Raw genomic sequence first — 18,412 nt, forward strand, 5'->3', positions numbered from 1 at the left:
TCTCTCTCTCTCTCTCGCATACCATTCAGCTTCTGGAATATCAGCCGAGGATTATGACGAAGAACGAGGTGCTGAGAAGGCAGCAAATTTAAAATACCATATTTCGATCTTGTTTTGCTCGAGCAAAATAGCTATAATAAGAGCTCTACGATGGTGATCAAGAATTTTGGAAAACCTCTGCTTTGTAAGGATCCGTGTGTCATTCACATGCCCGGTGTTAGGACACCCACACTCATTCCATATGGAAAACCAAAATTTTGTTTGTCCACGAAGTAAGAAGCTCTGGATTTGTAGACTATCCCGGAACAATTCCTTTGAAGACACGTTTTATTTAGGCGGAGGTTGAACTAAATCAAAACAAACTATGAATATGTGGACTTTCAAAAAGGTAGCAAAGCAATATCAGAAGAGCAGCTTATATTATTAATCTATACCTTTAAGAGTAATTTGTGGGGGATTTCGAATTAGCCAGAAGGCACTATATTTATACTTTTACACTACCACTACAATTACTGTGACTACTGATTCTAAGGGTATCAAGATGAAACTTACAGCTAGTTTTTCGGTAAAACGCAGGGCATGGCTTATTTCAGCACAATATATATCAAGACAAACCAGGACTACATTCTTAAGCAACTGGAGTGACTTTTGGAGGAGGTGAAATGGGACATTAATTTTACTTAGAATCGATCCAACCGATTCCAGGAACTGTGTTTGGTCAATCTTTCACCAGTGACGACGAGACCGCCACGCTGAGGAATCCCGTGCTATCGGACTACTTTGAGAAACTGAAGACGGCACACCGATAGAGCAAGTTATAAATAAGTGGTCAGGCAGCTGATAATCAAATATATCATTAACTATATTGGCGGTCAGATTTGAGGATACAGCAACGTGGTTCAAGTTGGAAGTTTGCGAAGACGTGTGAATATACATGAAATTGGACATTTTATCTAATACACGCTAAAAATCACTAAATAAACCCTTAACTATAGTAGTACATGGAGACGCCTGAGAATCTGGTTTAGACTGACTACAATTAATATCTCCGGCTATATGATAAGGTAAACCTAGACACCAATTCTTTTCTACACAAGGACCTAACTTTTTCGCACGATAAAGCAAATAATCGCTCTGAATGATCGTTGGTTTAATCAGTGGGTAGATACACACTAATATGAACACAGGACTCCACTCTCACGGCTAAGTAGTGATCATTTAGTTTAAACAAGATAGAACGGAGAGCCAATTTAATGAAAGTAACAAGTCAACCAGGGGGTCTGCCTATGTTATTCAGCTTTCTACCAGGCATGGAGTACAACGTCATTACATACAGCGTAAGCATGTTGATACCATGTATATTAATCAAAATGTTCCTGGAGGAAAATCCTGTTATAACTGGAGAAGTGGCTTTTTAACACAGAAACTTTATTTTTAAATGACCTGTTTAATCCACAAAAGTAGAGACGAGTCCACGGGTTTAAGTTATGCGGTTTTTTGGCTACTTTACTTTATAACACGCATGACTATTGGTTTTGCAACAAACGCAAAAGGCACTTTTTTGGCATGGTGTATCAGGCGTCAATTTGTGATCGAAGGAGCCACATTTAGAACACCGTGCATTCTTCTTAAAATTTACCGATTGCATCGCAATTGAAGCAATAATGTGGTAGGAACACCAAATCTTGAACAGGAAGGTGTTCATATCCAACTTTCATACATGCTTTCAGTAACTTATCAAGATCAGTTAGAGACGGAAAGTAAACTTTAAATATTTGGGACTTACCACAATGTACAGTTTTAGTACACTTGGGGATTAGCTGTTTCAGAGACAGTTCGTCTAAATCTTCTGGCACTCACTCAATCGCCGTGACAAAAGCAGGTTCCTTGACGAAAATTTATAGCGATGGTTCGGCGCGCTTAACATTTTCGACTATCTGGCTTGCGTTTTTTTGCATAATCACAAGTTAACATTTGTTATTGGAGTGGCGTAACTTGGCTATATCGCTTGAATTTGAACGCACCTTGTCAATGAATGTTTTTCGTTCATTTGGGCCTTTGAAGTCTTTTGGGACGTTCTTAAGTATCACAGAGTAGAGTGGTGAGGGAGCTGTGGATTAAGGTGGCTAGGACTTGTCAGGCAGACTGGTTGGGAAGCGACTACCATTCAACGTAAATACATCTTATTTTTTCAACTTAATTTACTTTCGAAACTACTGTGGCATGAACAGACTCGTCGATGGCAGGTACTTCACGGACTAAAAATTACAAACTTCAGGATCAGAATATTTTGCTTTACCGCCGTGACTAGCGACTTGCACATATCAGTTATATTGTCATCGTTTTTAGCATACGAAAGGGTTTGGATGTCCAGCTCACTGTGAAGGATCTTCTTAGCTTGTAAAACTGCATCGTGTTTGAAAAAATTAATAGCAGTCTTGACGATCGGATCAAGTTTAAAACCTTGTTTGAGTGACCTACTTAAAAAGCTCAGAACCGGGCCAAACACTTGCGTGTTTTTTGTCTTTTTTTTTTGGTTTTTTTTTCCAGGGGTGATCGTATCGACTCAGTTGTCCTAGAATGTTGCAAGAGGCCTCATTCTAACGGAAATTAAAAGTTCTAGTGCCCTTTTTAAGTGACCAAAAATTTTGGAGGGCACCTAGACCCCCTCCCACGCTCATTTTTCCCAAAAGTCTCCGGATCAAAATTCTGAGATAGCCATTTTATTCACCTATGTCTTTGGGGACGACTTACTCCCCCACGGTCCCCGTAAGGGGGGCTGCAAGTTACAAATTTTGACCATTGTTTGCATATAGTAATGGCTATTGGGAAGTGTACAGACGTTTTCAGGGGAATTTTTTGGTTTGGGGGGAGAAGTTGGGAGGCTAGGTGAGAGGATCTTTCCATAGAGGAATTTTTCATGGGTGAAGAGAATTTCAAGGAAGGGGGCGCAGGACTTTATAACATTATTTAGAAAAACAATGAAAAAATAAATATGAAAAGTTTTTTCAACTGAAAGTAAGGACCAGCATTAAAACTTAAACCAAACAGAAATTATTACGCATATTAGGGGCTTACCTCCTCGCAATACCTCGTTCTTTACGCTAAAGTATTTTTAGTAATTTCAACTATGTATTCTACGACCTTTGAGATTCAGGGGTCATTCTTAAGGAACTGGGGCAAAATTCAAGTTTTTGTGTAAAGAGCGAGGTACTGACGAGGGGGTTAACTCCCCTCATATACGTAATAAAAACATACGAATCTAGAATTTCGTTACATAAGTTAATTCGTAAGTCACGTATATTTTTTACTAATGAAAACGTTCGTAAGAAACTAGAAGTTCTAGTTGCCTTTTTAAGTAATCAAAAAATTGGAGGGCAACTACTCCTCCCCAGCTCCTTTTTTCTCAAAATCTTCCAATTAAAAGTGAGAAAGCCATTTAGCCAAAAAAAATTAATACACAAATTTCGTTTTTATTATCTATGTGCGGAGAGCTAAAATCAAAACATACGTTCATTCAAAAACGTTCAGAAATTAAATAAGAAAAAAAAGTTTTTTAACTGAAAGTAAGGAGCGACACTAAAACCTAAAAGGAACAGAAATACTGCATATATGAAAGGGGCTTTTCCTCCTCAACGCCCTGCTCTTTACGCTAAAGATTTTTACTGTTTTAAACAGTAGAGTTTAAGGAAAGAGTCAAACTTTAGCGTAAAGAACGGGGCGTTCAGGAGGAAAAGCCCCTTTCATATACGGAGTAATCAAAGTCCAAAGACTGTCGTTGAACCGGTAATGTAATGGTGACGTCGCACATTAATAACAATAATTTTATTTAGGGCAGGACCTATAATCCTTTGCCAAAGATTGCAAAATCTGACACACAGGGATTAAGTTCACTTAAAAAGCCAACTGGTTTGTAAAAGGAATATCCAATTTAGCACAGGTGTGTTCATTTTGAACTGTGAATCAATTCAGAATAATGTCACGTGAATGATAATGTTAATAATAATAATAGTACAGATAAAAATAATAATAATAATGTCACGATTATATTACGCTAGAAGAATAATTCATATCATAATTTGTGACGCAAACAAACTGTGGAGCAAAACCCAAAGAAAACCTACAGAGATGCCGTACAGAGATGACGAATATGCAGTCTTTTTGTTTTGAATGCTCAAGCTTAGCCGTCCCCCTCCCACTCATAAGAAAAGCGTCGATATAGGTTTAAGATAAATAGTTTGCGAAGTTGACTTTACACAGGAAAAACCTAGACTGCTAATGCAGAAAAGAAGTCACGTGGATGTTATTTTACCACCACACCCCCTCCCTACTACCATCCAAGCTAAGCTTGATTAACCCGAATTCTTAGAATCCAATAAGCAACTTCTCACAACTAGCTAATTCATAGATCTTAATCTGCACAAAGAATATCGAATAATATGCAATTGCAAAAGGATTGAAGACTTATCTTAATTAATCACATTTTTTCTTTATCTTTTACTTGGACCTAAGCATTAAAGCAACTAGTTCGTTTGCAAAATTTTAAAGTAATGTTGCATTCAATGCCATTTCATGACAACTGCTCCGGTCACCATCACGGGATCTCTTACAACCACAATTCAAGACGATGACAATTTTCTTCGGTGTCACTGGAAGATCCGTGAGGGTAATGTACAACATGTTGTTCTAGAGGGGCAGGGCGCTGAAGCCCAATCCAATCTTGTACTTGAAGATAGGACACAGTGAATTTTTACCGTTGTTGAATTAGGAGGTAGATCTTGGGGATGGACAAAAGTAGTAGACGTTGCTACTTTCTGCTGAAAGACTTGGTGTCGGTAACTGTCAAGATTATCAGTAGATTTGCCACTGGGCAATACAGGGATAAAGAAATACTCGCAATTTAAAGGGAACCTTAACAATTATGCGTCGTAGGTAGGAAGTGAAAATGATCGTTATTTAATCTGAAATCTGGTAAGGATATCTGGTAAGGATAAAAGTTCTAATATATCTGTTAAAATTAAAATGGTATAAAAATATTGATACAAAACTAGTAAGTTATGGAAACCATCCTGCAATAAAAAAAAGCTTTTCACCATCTATAAAAAAAGGATATTTAATATTTTCTGCATAAATTTTTGCCTTTGCACTTCAGACCACTATAGCAAGTGAATCAATCTTCTTATTGCAAAAAAAAAATTGGTCTTGAACCACCTTTTGGCGTCATGCACTCTTTGTGACAATCCGTATAGGTCAAACCATTTGCCATGTCGCCTAGCTTTGTGGCATGGCTTAGTAACTATGAAAGCAATGAAGAGTAGGAAATGAGAATAAAGATAAAACTTGTATGTTCATAAAAGATATATTAAACATTAATTACTAGTTCTTTTAGGAATATAACAAGAAAAACGGAACGAAGAGACAGAAATACATAGAAGACATTTAAAACGAGGGTTTTAATTATAGGCAATAATGCATTAGCAAATCACTGTTTCTTTTTAAAAATTGTGTTATAATAAACAAACAATTTACTAATCAAAATTTTACTTTTTATACCAACGTAGCGTATCTTTTTAAGTTTGGAAGTTCGATATATTTCACTTAAATAACAGAATTCACACTTTCATTGGAAAAAGTTTATTCATCTATTTCCACTCCCGCCATATCTATTTATTACACGATCGAAGTCTACCTCAATATTTAGGTGAATATTGGTTCTGTCAGTTTAGAGCCCTTTTGTTAGCATTTCCTCTTCTATTCATCCTAAAATACTCGAATAAAGGCCAAAATCGTCAGAAAATTATGAACTCTAATAAAGATGCATGTAGGTATTAGCTTCAAACTAAGCATATGAGTCGAAATACTCCTTAAAGAATAAATAATTATGTGTTTGTTATTCTTGTCTTTGCTAAGTAGATTGGTGATTTAAATTCCCAGGGTTCCAAGTTGAGGTAGATTCTAATTTATTTTTTTTTAATCTGAGGTTTTCAGATATTCAATTCAAACGTTTAAATCGGTTAAGTCTGTTGAGCACAAAATTAAAATATGAAATTTGTCTCAGATTTAGCCTTAAGTTAGAGAATTGTCCTGTAAAAATTTTGATTTATAAACAACCAATCATGGAAATATGATTGGATGGCATGTATGAAAATAAGTATAAAATCCTCAGCAGACAAATATATGCAACCCCTATACAAAAACATATCTCTTTGTTGTAACTGGTTGGTATTGAGGAAGGTGAGCAATTCAGAGGTAATATTTAGTTGCACTCCGTTTCTTCGATTAACTCAAGCTGTGTGAGTTTTCACTTTTATTTTATTATTAAATCTTTGAAAAAAAAATCGATGCCTTTCAACTGATTCAAACTGAGAATTCAGACCCATCTATACCAGCAGGAAAAAAAATACGTAATTATTTGCCTTCTTTTATAAACAATTTTTCAAAAATTTATTTTTCTTAAATGATTGCTCCGACCTTGCAAGGAGTATTTCGAATCATAAACTTTGTTTTAAGTATATACTCATACGAACTTTTGTTAAAGTTCTAAAGAGTTTGGCCTTTATTTTATTGTCTTAGGATGAACAGAGGAGGTGATATGTCATATAATGCAGAGCTGTAATTACATGTAAATAGGCCATAAACTGGCCTCCATTTCTTCAACCAAATCCAAAACTTAAGTTAATAATTTTTGCACTTCTCATACATTTACATTCTGTTAAACAAATATCCTAAAAACAACAATGTTGTAAAACCCACCCCGCTTCGCAAAAAAAGCAAACCCGAAAAACCAAAACAGACAGCCAAAAAAGTAATGATATCAATTTCTTCGCTTCAGTGCCATCGCGAATGTTTAACAGTAAAAAGAAGTAAATATTTTGCTTTTCAGTCCCGTTGGAAGAGCTCAATCTCGAAATATCATTTTGACAGCCTAAAGAAGGTAGGATTTTAGATTTTCCCTCCTTTTTATTAGAAAATAAAGATTCTCGCCTCTCGGTTGGCTTTTGTAGTAATGCGGACAGATTCCCTTGATAAGCCTGAATTTAATTAAATACTTTTTGGCGGTATGCAATATTATTAAAAACTAACAGAGACCAAACAAAGTGACAAAAACCTTGTTTCAAAATTGTCTGCAAAAAAAACAGTCTTAATAATTAAAAACTTATTACAAACTCAACTACTAAAAACCAAATACAAAAAAAAATAACTTTCGTTCCAACTCAAACAAGAGCAAGCGGTCCCAACCAGAAATCAACCACTAGACCCGACGGGCGCCCCCCCCCCTCTTAATATGCCACTGGTACAATATAGAAATTACAGCCTCTTCCGCTGCTTTAAATTCTTCTTTCGAGGCTTCAGTTTTAGGAATGGTTTAAGTATTTTTCCTAAGCTCTTTGTAGTCTCTCAGCCGTTTAAGCACAATCCCTTTGCCAAGTCCATGTAGACGAGAAGTTGTGTCGCAGCCTAGAATTGCGTGAGCAAAAGGAAGTTTCAGTCCCACTCTTCTTAACAATGGCTTCGATATCCCAAGTTACACCTAAAGTGGTTGGCTTAGGCCCACTCTACAATTACACCTTGTGGTGCTCGGGAATACAACGATAAAGTAACAAGACCAATAAGCGGCGATGTAGCCATCAAAGACAATAATGGCGTCTGGTCTGCCATCAAAGTAAATAATGGCGTCTGGTTTAAGATCTCCGAATATGTTTCTTTCTTCGCCCAGGGAATCCTGTGAAGCAATGCGCCTGCATCTAAGACACAGGTGCGATTCATAGTATGTTTTCCTCAATTGCATCAATTTTTGAAGTAGCTTGATAGTTTTCGCTAGTTCTGGTTTATTTGGCGTTCTAAAATCATAAAAAAGCGACGCAGAATAGGAACAAAGTTCATGTTCAAATGAAGATTCTTCACCCATATTCAATCTTTTGCGTATAGTTCAAAGACCCTGAAACAGCAATGAATGGTTTATGCGGTAGATATCTCCCCAATTTTTCTGCTTCACCTTAGTAAGGACTGTCGGATCTTTTGGTCTGAAAGATTGCTACCTCTGAGATTTCCCTACCATTCCGTAGAGACTATTCTTTCCGACTTCCACTGCTGTTTCAGCATTAAAGACTGCAGCAGTCTTGCCAGTAGCAAGTCTTCAAAGTGATAGCGGATAACCTTCGAAAGAAGATGACTGCTCAACAAAATCAATAATTATTTGTGTTTATTTGCAGTCCCTTTGCTGCCTTGAAATACCAAACTCTATGTGTTAGTCGCTTGTGTGATACAAAACAACCGTCAGTTCTTGCATCACAAGATTAACATAAGCACAGTCTGGAGATCCCATTACCCACTGAAGTCCTTGTACTTGCTTTACTCTTTACCTCTAGTCAATCCGGTTTCTGTTTTCAGACTTCTCATCAGTTCCTGTTCTATGACTAAATATATTTATAAACCGGCCCAAAATCTCTCCTTTCTTCCCACAACATGTAAGCCTTTTTCGAAAGACTGGATAAAGGTTGGGTTTGTATGTTCAGGTCAGATCATCCTTGTAGGTACAGCGCTGCCGACTTCAAGTAGTTGTTGTGATCAGTTTTCCCAGGGTAAGGAAGAATATTGGATATTGTTTGCAAATGAAGTTCCCAAACACCAATGTTCAAGGTGCCAGAAACAAATTAACCTACCTAAAACACTTATTGCAGTTAAACTTTTGATAGTATCAATCAATCAAACTAGGGTTTCTTCCTTCAGACAGGAAAGCTATATGGTATTCTTAATAATTTTTTTTGAATTGTTCACTAAATGAGGACTGAGCAATTGAGAGTGTCAGGCTAAACCCATGTGCGGTTCAACCCCAACCTCCACAATGTAAAACCGGGTTTCATGTGCATTATCAATGCACCATTCTCTTACTATGCTTTTAACAGCTTCACCAAACATTCTGGTCATACCGCACGTATAATTATAAAATTGTGGTTTTCGCCGTACATTTCAATCAATCTAGTAGAGAAGTAATATTTATTGACAATTAAATGCATCCTTACTTATGATGGCTCATATTAAAACATACCCATCACGACCTTTCACCATTTAGCTAGATTTGGATTTTAGTTTGGCAAAACCTACCTTGATCTTGAATGTAACTAAAAAGTTGACTAGAAGCCCAACTTGATGAGTAAGCATACTGCTTGTACGTTTTTTCAAACTCGAATGTCAGCAAAATCGGTCAGCTTGTTAATGTACATCACCGCATCTATTGAATAATTTACCCCCAAGAACGTTGAAGACCATTGCAGATGCGTTTCAATTTTGAGATGTGTGCAAATCACTTATTTGATTTGGTGTACGTGGGGGGGGGGGATATCCACGATACTAGGGCGAGAGTTTTTCCTAGCATTTTCGCATAGGAAGTGTAAATTTTCTCTGCCTGGATCCAACTCTGTGTAATATGCGACGTGCGTTAATGCATATTTTATCCCGAGTGTTTTTGTTTATGGGGGAGGGGGGGCAAAAAAACTCAGGGACGGTCAAAGCACAGAACTGAGTCCATATCCGTGATCTATAAACCATATTTTCTTATCACCGACTTTTTAGAAGTGCAAATAATTTTTAAGTTTTTATTATAGAAGAAGAGACGAAAAACGTCCATTTCGCCTCGACTAATTTTGGCCGATTCTTTATATGTTGTAAAAAACTTTTCCTGGCTTGAAAGATATCAAAATCAAAACTATTGCAATTGGCTTGAGGTACCCCTTATGGCAGTAACAGTAACAGCAACCATAGATAGTAATATAGTATATATAGTAAACTACATTCAGCACTAAACTAGTAGTACAGCGGTACTACTAGTACTAGTAGCACAGAAGTATTACTAGTACTGCTATTACTACAAAAGCTGAGGGTATTAAGTAGAAAATTTTTGGGAATGTTAAGGGGATTTGAACTAAATGAAAACATACTATATGCTTGCATGTTGTCCAAAGGAAGCATTAGCAACATCCCAGGGGCTGTTTAGGCTGAAACTTATAGCGTGTGTTGAGGGGAATGTTGGGAAATTACAAAAGGTTATGTGGGCACAGAAATGATACAACAACTTTTGTCATTACTGAAGCTAAAGGTATTAAGAAGTTAATCAAAATAAGAAATTAGAACAGTTAAAAAACCTAATTGAAAAAAAATACTAAATTCAGCATAATACAAATTTACGAAATTCAAAGGAAAAAATCCCAGTTTATTATTTTCATAGTTTAAAGAATAAGTGAAGGGATGCACTGATAAAAATGCAATACACTTAGATTCAGTTTTCTATGCTGTAATGAAAGGTATATTAAAGAAATCATACGGGTTTCTGTTTATCTAAACATCAGAGAACGCATAGTGTGTTTTTACCATTCGAGTGTCTAGTTTTTACTACCAGTTATTATTTATATAAACACCGACTAACTCCTACTTTGGAAAAATACTCACAATGGATATGACAAATAGTTTTTTTTTATTTCTAAGCTGTATAAATAAAAATATGTATAATGTATATGTACAAACCTCGTCCGTTTACATTTAATTAACCTTACTGTTTCAATCTGAGATTTGAGTTACACCTTCTGTGAATTCGTTTGATTCACTTTTATTTATAGAGCTTACTTTGGCGTTGTTTCCTCAAGATTTTCGATGTATGCAAGACTATAAGAAACCTTTTATAAGCTGTCATACCAGTGTATATTTTGAACCATAAGTGGCTATTGATTGTAATTATGAACTGACGACCGATTTCTACGAATTTTCCGTAGAAGGTGTCACAGAAAACGAGAAGCTTGAACAAAAGCCAAGTTTTTTGGTACAAATGTTGCTACGAAAAGATCTAATGGGGACAGCGCATATGCTAAATGTTTTCAAATTACAGAAAATTTTAAAGAACGTTTTCTAAGAACTGACACATGGGAAAAGCTTTATAAGTGCGACATGTATAAGAGAAAATTCAAGTTAAGCTCTGATTTACCTAACTACAGAAAAATTCATACGAGAGAGAAACTTTTTGTATGTGACAAAAGTTTTGTTTCCGCGTTTGTTTTATTCACACACCAAAGAACTCCGTACGGAGAGAGACAGTACGAGTGTCACATATATGACAGAAGTTTTTATATTAGCTCTGATTCGTACAGACACCAAAGAACTCACACTAAGCAAAAACCGTTTGAATACGATATATCCAAGAGAAGTTTTGCTTACAAATATTGTTTATATAAACACAGGACGGAGGATGGAGTATGCTCTAGAAGTTTATGAAAAAAGGAAATTATAAAGAATTTTCTGAAAGTACTTATGGGCGGGTAAAGTCATTTGAGTTTAAAATATACAGAAGAAAATTAAGGTTGTGCTTCTATTTATCTAACCATCAAAATTTCATACTGGGAGGAAATTTTTTAAGTGTCAAGTATGTAAAAAAAATTTCTATCTGGAAAATATTTATCTAGACAGCAAAGAAGTCATACTGGGGAGAGACCGTACGAATGTATAAACATATATATATATATATATATATATATATATATATATATATATATATATATATATATATATATATATATATATATTATATATATATATATTTATTTGTAACCCACATACATCAAAAAGACAAATAGTGGAGTAAAGACTTGAAGAAAAACGGAAAAAAAAAATGTGATACAAAAAAAACGAGAGTCAACAATAGACATTAATCAAACAAACGGATCAGATCGTGGTGAGGCGACAAACGCCGATACGCCGTTTCTGAGAGCTTTTTGTGTAGATCAGTCAGCTTCTCAATAATATTCGGAAGATGGAACTTTTTGATTATCTTTCGATTCCTATAACCACAGTGGAAGATAGAGAAGATATTTACAGAAACGGAAATAAGAGGATCGAATATCGCTAATATCCTTTTTCTTAAATATAGGGTAAAGCCCAGAAAGGTAAAGAACAGAATGATCGGAAAAAGTAGAATAAAGCTTACCAAGGGCAATACGATTGTATTTCCCTCGATTGGCAACAATTTTAGAGTAACCAATCTGGATTTTCACTCTAGCATCCCAGACATCACGCTCCCGAAGAGTTTTAAGATTTTTTGTAAGTGTAATACCCAACCACCGGATCGAATCTACATGAGGGATAGAAAAATTTTGAAAAATTAGAGGCCTAGGAGAAGAGGGAACATTGAAAGAAAGATACTCACATTTATCAACATTAAGCGAAAGACCGATTTTAGTAAAAGAAGAAAAAACTTTAAGAAACATCTGCGATAGACTGAGTTTAGACCGGCTAATTAGAAGAATGTCATCAGCATAAGCAAGGTAAGAAATATCACTCAAACCAACAAAACACATAGAAGAAATATTCTCAAGAATTCCAGAGATACAAAATTTGAAAATACTAGGAGATAACACTCCACCCTGCCGTACGCCCCGACGAACAAGAACATTAGAAAATGAAAGGGCACCATTAGTTTTAATTCGAAGATAAGAATTACTATACCAAAACTCTAGAAGAAAAATAACTGAAAGGTTAATACCGTGACTATAAAGAGAGTAAAGAGCCTGACAATGTACAACACTATCGAAAGCCTTAGAAAGATCAAGAGCACAAATATGAAGACCATACCCTTTAGCCGAAGTATCTTTAAGAAGGAAAGCAAGAGCACGGTGAGCGTGCTGGCACCCAATGCCAGACCGAAAACCAAGCTGATTCTCCCCGAAATTAGCATTCATACTTATGAAAGGAAGTAGGATGTATTCAAGGATTTTACTAAAATTACAAGCAACAGTGATAGGCCTGTAAGAAGAACAATCCAAAGGAGTCTTACCTCGTTTAAGTACAGAAGTGACAGTTCCACACAAAAAGCTGTCAGGAACGAGGGAACAAAAAAGGCACATTTGGAAAAACAACTGTAAATGGAAAAACAAAGACGGGCAATTTATTTTTAGATGACGAGCACTGATACCGTCAATATCAAGAGAATTTGATTTCAATTTCTTAACAGATGCAATTACAGCGTCAACTGAAACGGGAATAACTTGTGCCTGAGTCAGGGAAGGCGAGAGAACCGAATCAAGCAGTTTCGAATAAAGCGCGTGCACTGCATAATTCACTTTGGAAAATATAACTGAATAGTGGTCTGACCATGCGGAAGGCGTAATGGGGCAATTAGGATTTGCTGAGTTATTTAATTTAGCTGAATTAATCACTTTGTCCCATTCTTTCTTATTGGTAGGACAGTCTAACCCTTTGTAACGGCTCGATCGCAGACATTTCTTAAACTCACGCTTAGTTTTTTGTTTTATTTCAAACACATTCCCAGCTAATGGTCGACCGTTAGCAACCCAAATACGCAGCCACAATTTGGCTTTATTTTTCACACTTTTCAACTCAGGGTCACACGACCAGATTGGTTTCCTTGTACTTTTCCTCACTCGCTCCTGAGGGACAGCAACCTCCTCAGCGCGTTTTAAACACCACACGATTTGGTTATAATAATGATTCAGATCGTAATTACTTTTAGTAGGACTAACACTCAGCTGGAGTAGATGAAAAGGTACACGTAAAGAACCAAGGAGAATGGCCAGGGTTGAAATATATAATGGCATATTAACATTTTTCCAATTACTCCGCACAAACCATTTAGAGGCAGGAGCACAAGCCTGGTCAGCACTATCTTTTCTAATCGAAAAGCATAGCGATAAAGGAAGGTGATCAATATCTTGCTCATCTTCGTGGACATGCACTGTTGAAGATGTAATGAACGGGGAACAAATAACATGATCAATATCCGATAAGCTGCCGGAATTATGCACATACGAGAAAGGTAGATCCTTCGCAATTATTCTGTAATCAGGGAGACAATCAAGTAGGTTCACAGTACGAGCAGAATCACGTTTTACATCAGTGTTCATATCTCCAATAATAATAAGTTCGTACCCATTTTTGCTTATACTTTGAAGGAGAGTTTTCAAACTAGAGCATGCTTTGGAGAATTTATTAAGCGATGTCATGTTCTTCCCATCGTGAGGCAGGTAAGTGTTTATCAATACGGTTTTACCAAGTCTTATAGCCAATAAATGTTCATCAGAGAAATAGCATGACGGAGACAGAAAGCTGAGCTTTTGTTTTATAATACATGCTAAACCCCCTGAATGCCTTCCAAAAGTAGATTTAGAATTTTTTGTGAAAACAAAGTGGGCGGAACTGCGGCGCAGGAAATTAACACTCGTTGCGGTCAAAAGATGTTCCTGAAAGCATACAATGTCAAACTTACTGTACAGTTCATCAATGGTCAGGTCCTTGTTTTTCGTCCCATTAATATTGAAGGACACGAGTGATACTGATTCCGACATTAGTTTGTTTTCGGTAACTTGCGACTGACAATTGCTTTCAATTTAGGGCAAGTGAGGCTAAACGAAACATGATCACCTCCACAGTTTGCGCACTTAGGTGACAAATTGCAAGGCGAGTCTCTATCTGAAACATGAGGACCGGCACATGGCGCACATTTTGGTGTAACACTGGGACAAGACGACTGGAGATGGTCAGGGGATTGGCAATTGTTACAGCACCGTGGAATCGCTTTGAACTCATAAACACTTAGGATTTCGTATCCTACTTTGAGACCATATCTAAATGCTTCGACTCTTGATGTTGCATCGGAGAATTCAAGTTTTACTGCAAGCGATTTCCCTAGCCTAGAGGCACCAGAAACACCAGGGCATGATATCAGGTGGGACAGTTCAAAATCAGGCGGGATTCCCTTCAGGAGTCTGTAAAACTTCCTGGTTAGAACTTTCGCAGAAGAGCCAGTAAACGCACCAGTCACCGATAAGCGGAAATCTTCAGCAACTGACTTATCTATATTGATAAACAGCTTGTCACGAACGGGACGAATGCTAGTGATTGATTCGTGTCCATCAATCTGATCTATCAGATCTTTTCGTTTTATTGGGTCCGAAAGGGTAGATGGAAGGTTCGACACAACAATAGTAGCATGCGAGTCGGGAATTGCAGGTTTCGGCAGTTGCGGGTAATTCAGTTCATAAGCATCCAGCTTGGTGGCAACAACCTTGAGTAGTTGTTCCACACGATTCACCTTTGTTGACAGCCTAGAATACGCGACTGCGGGCAAAACCGGGACCTCAGTTGGAGACTTGATCACATAAATCGGAGTTGATATCTCCTCAGAGTCCAGTTTCTTAATAAAATCAAGAATATCTTTCACATTGTTCGCAGAAGCTTTCGCACCGATGCGCCGGGGGCAATTATCATTAGGCGCAACCTTCGCCCAAAATTCGCTTTTCGCATCAGTAATAACACCGCATTCAAAAAAGTCTATTGCGTGCTGAATAATAGTAGCGTCTTCAATACCTTCTTCCCAGTTATTTTGCAAAAAGTTCATTACCGGGCAATGCACATACTCGCTGTTATCCATTATGTTATATATATGGCTATCCCCTGAATTCTGGCATTATGTAAACATTCCTTGGAATGAACTGAACAAATTCAAAGCTATACTTTTCACAGGTCTTGCCAATATAGATACAATTTTGTGCCACTATAATCCGTATTATTGCCAAACTGGCATACAGCTCTTTGATTTTATATGAAAATATCTTAATTTAATAATGCCGAAAGTTCAATTTATGCAGCGGACAAAAACTTCAGTTAATCCAAGTTATTCAGTGACGTCAGATATTCCACTTGGTTATAGACACTGAATGGATATTTTTAATAGTTTATAAGACGTAAAAATGTTCTTACTATTTCGTAACTACTGAAACAATTCAGTGTCTAATTAAATCAGAATAAAAGTCCTTTACCAATAACTGGTTTGAAACTGAGATAAATCCTTTTTAAAAGAATAGATAGATCTTCACTGTTCAACGACTGAATCAAAAGCACTATGCTAGCGCTGATTTATCTAGACCCCAGGAACTCATACAGGGTAGAAACCTTTCAAATGTGATAAATGCAAGAAAAGTTTTGCTCGTAAGTTTTCTTTATCTATACATTGCAGAACTCATTCTGATGGGAGAAACGCTATTCAAGTGTTAAGTGAGTGAGAAATCCTTCAATTCTAGTTCATACTAATCTGACTGCTTATGGACAGACAATGACGGGAAACATCGAGTATTTGAAAAATACTTTTCTACGCCTCTTATCACCGAATAGCTCTCACTAGGGAGAAACTATTTGAATGTAATTAATGTAGGAAAGTTTTATTTCTATAGTTACAAATAATTGGAACACAAAGGAACTCTTATTGGAGGAACCCGTATAAGTGTGATGTGTAATAATCGTTGTTTTCATATAAAATCTTTGATGAAATTGGAACAGGAAAATATAATCGAATTCTGTTTAATGGAATATAAATTAAGATTGGCTTAAGACCAATGTAGCTCATTGAAAAAACTTGCACTGAGCGTTATTTGTATTGTCAATAAAATTTTATTGAAAATTGAATACTTTTGAATAATTTCTTAGACAACAGTGGATTTTTATTTATAATTGAAGCAAAAATTTGTTGATAGCAGGTAAATTTTAGATAAAGACAAATTTAAAATAAAATTTTAAAACAAAAAGATAAATTTTAATTAGATAATTAATTTTAATTAGATAAAGACAAATTTAAAATAAATAATTTAACACAAAAAGAATTACAGAAGTCAAAATATTTACAAAAAAAACTTACTACAAAAATCAACCATAAAACTGTATACACACACAAAAAAAAAACAAGAAATCGTTTTTCTATTATTTAAGGTATCTTTTTTGGAAAAGCCATTACAAATCAAAATACCTATAGTGAAAATGAATTCTGTGTCTACATATATTGGTCAAGGTGATTCGAATATCTTTTGAACTAAAGAAATAATTAGTCCCCTTCCAATTTGAGCATAATTATTTAACTTAAAAGACAAATAGCGGTTATCATTAGTTGATTTATGAATGATTAAATAAAAAAAACAAGTTTTTTTAACAGAAAGTAAGGAGCGACATTGAAACTTAAAACAAACAGAAATTACTAAGTATATTAAAGGGGCTGCTTGCTCATCTGCGCCCCGCTCTTTACGCTAAAGTTTGACTCTTTCTCTTAACTCCACTTTTTAAAACAGTAATAAACTTTAGCGTAATGACTGGGCGTTGATGAGGAAGTAGCCCCTTTCATATACAAAGCAATTTCTGTTCGTTTTAAATTTTGATGCTGCTCCTTACTTTCCGTTAAAAAAAACTTGTTTTTTATTTAATTTCTAAACGTTTTTGAATCAATGCATGTTTTGATTTTGGCTCTCCGCAGATGAATAATTAAAACGAAATTTGCATATTTTTTTTTTTTTTGGCTAAATGGCTTTCTTATAGTTTTGATCGAATGATTTATAGAAAAAAGGAGCGGAGGAGGAGGCATAGTTGCCCTCCGATTTTTCGTTACTTAAAAACGCAACTAGAACTTTTAATTTTTTACGAATGTTTTTATTAGTCAAAGATATACGTAACTTACAAATTAGCTTAGAAATGAACTTCTGAATTCTCATGTTTTTATTACGTATATGAAGGGGTTCACCGTCTCGTCAGTACCTCGCTCTTTATATTAAATCTTGAATTTTGTCCCAATTTCTTATGAATGACCCCTGCATGACCTTTTTAAGGTTACTGAAAAAGGCTACTAGAGCTTTTAATTTTTAACGAATGTTTTTATTAGCAAAAGATATACGTAACTTGCAAATTAGCTTACATAACGAACTTCTGTATTCTCATTTTTTATTACGTAAATGAAGGGGTTCATCCTCTCGTCAGTACCTCGCTCTTTACACTAAAGCTTAAATATTGTCCCAATCTCTTAAGAATGACCCCCTGAATCGCAAAAACCGTAGAATAAATAGATGAAATTACTAAAAATATTTTAGCGTAAAGAACGAGGTACTAGGAGGAGGTGAGCCCATCATATGCGTAATAATTTCTGTTCGTTTTAAGTTTTAATGCTTCTCTTCACTTTCAGTTGAAAAAACTTTTCAAATTTATTTTTTCATTGTTTCTTTTTAAATAATGCTAGAAAATTCTGCCCTCCCTTCATGAAAATTTTCTTTCCCCATGAAAAATTCCTCCAAGGAAAATATTCCCCTCTTCTCAACCCTCCTCCCAACCTAAAGATCCCCCTGAAAACGTCTATACACTTCCAAATAAACATTACTTATATGTAAGCACTGGTCAAAGTTTTTAACTTGCGGCCCCTCCCACGGGGAAGTAAGTCGTCCCCAAAGACATAGTTATAAGGTTTTTGACTACGCTGAATAAAATGGCTATCTCAGAATTTTGATCTGGTGACTATGGGAAAATAATTAGCGTGGGAGGGGGCCAAGGTGTCCAACAATTTTTTTGGTCACTTAAAAAGGGCACTAGAACTTTTCATTTCCGT

This window comes from Artemia franciscana, unplaced genomic scaffold, assembly GCF_032884065.1.
Source record: "Artemia franciscana unplaced genomic scaffold, ASM3288406v1 Scaffold_284, whole genome shotgun sequence".
In the NCBI taxonomy this organism is placed as follows: domain Eukaryota; kingdom Metazoa; phylum Arthropoda; class Branchiopoda; order Anostraca; family Artemiidae; genus Artemia; species Artemia franciscana.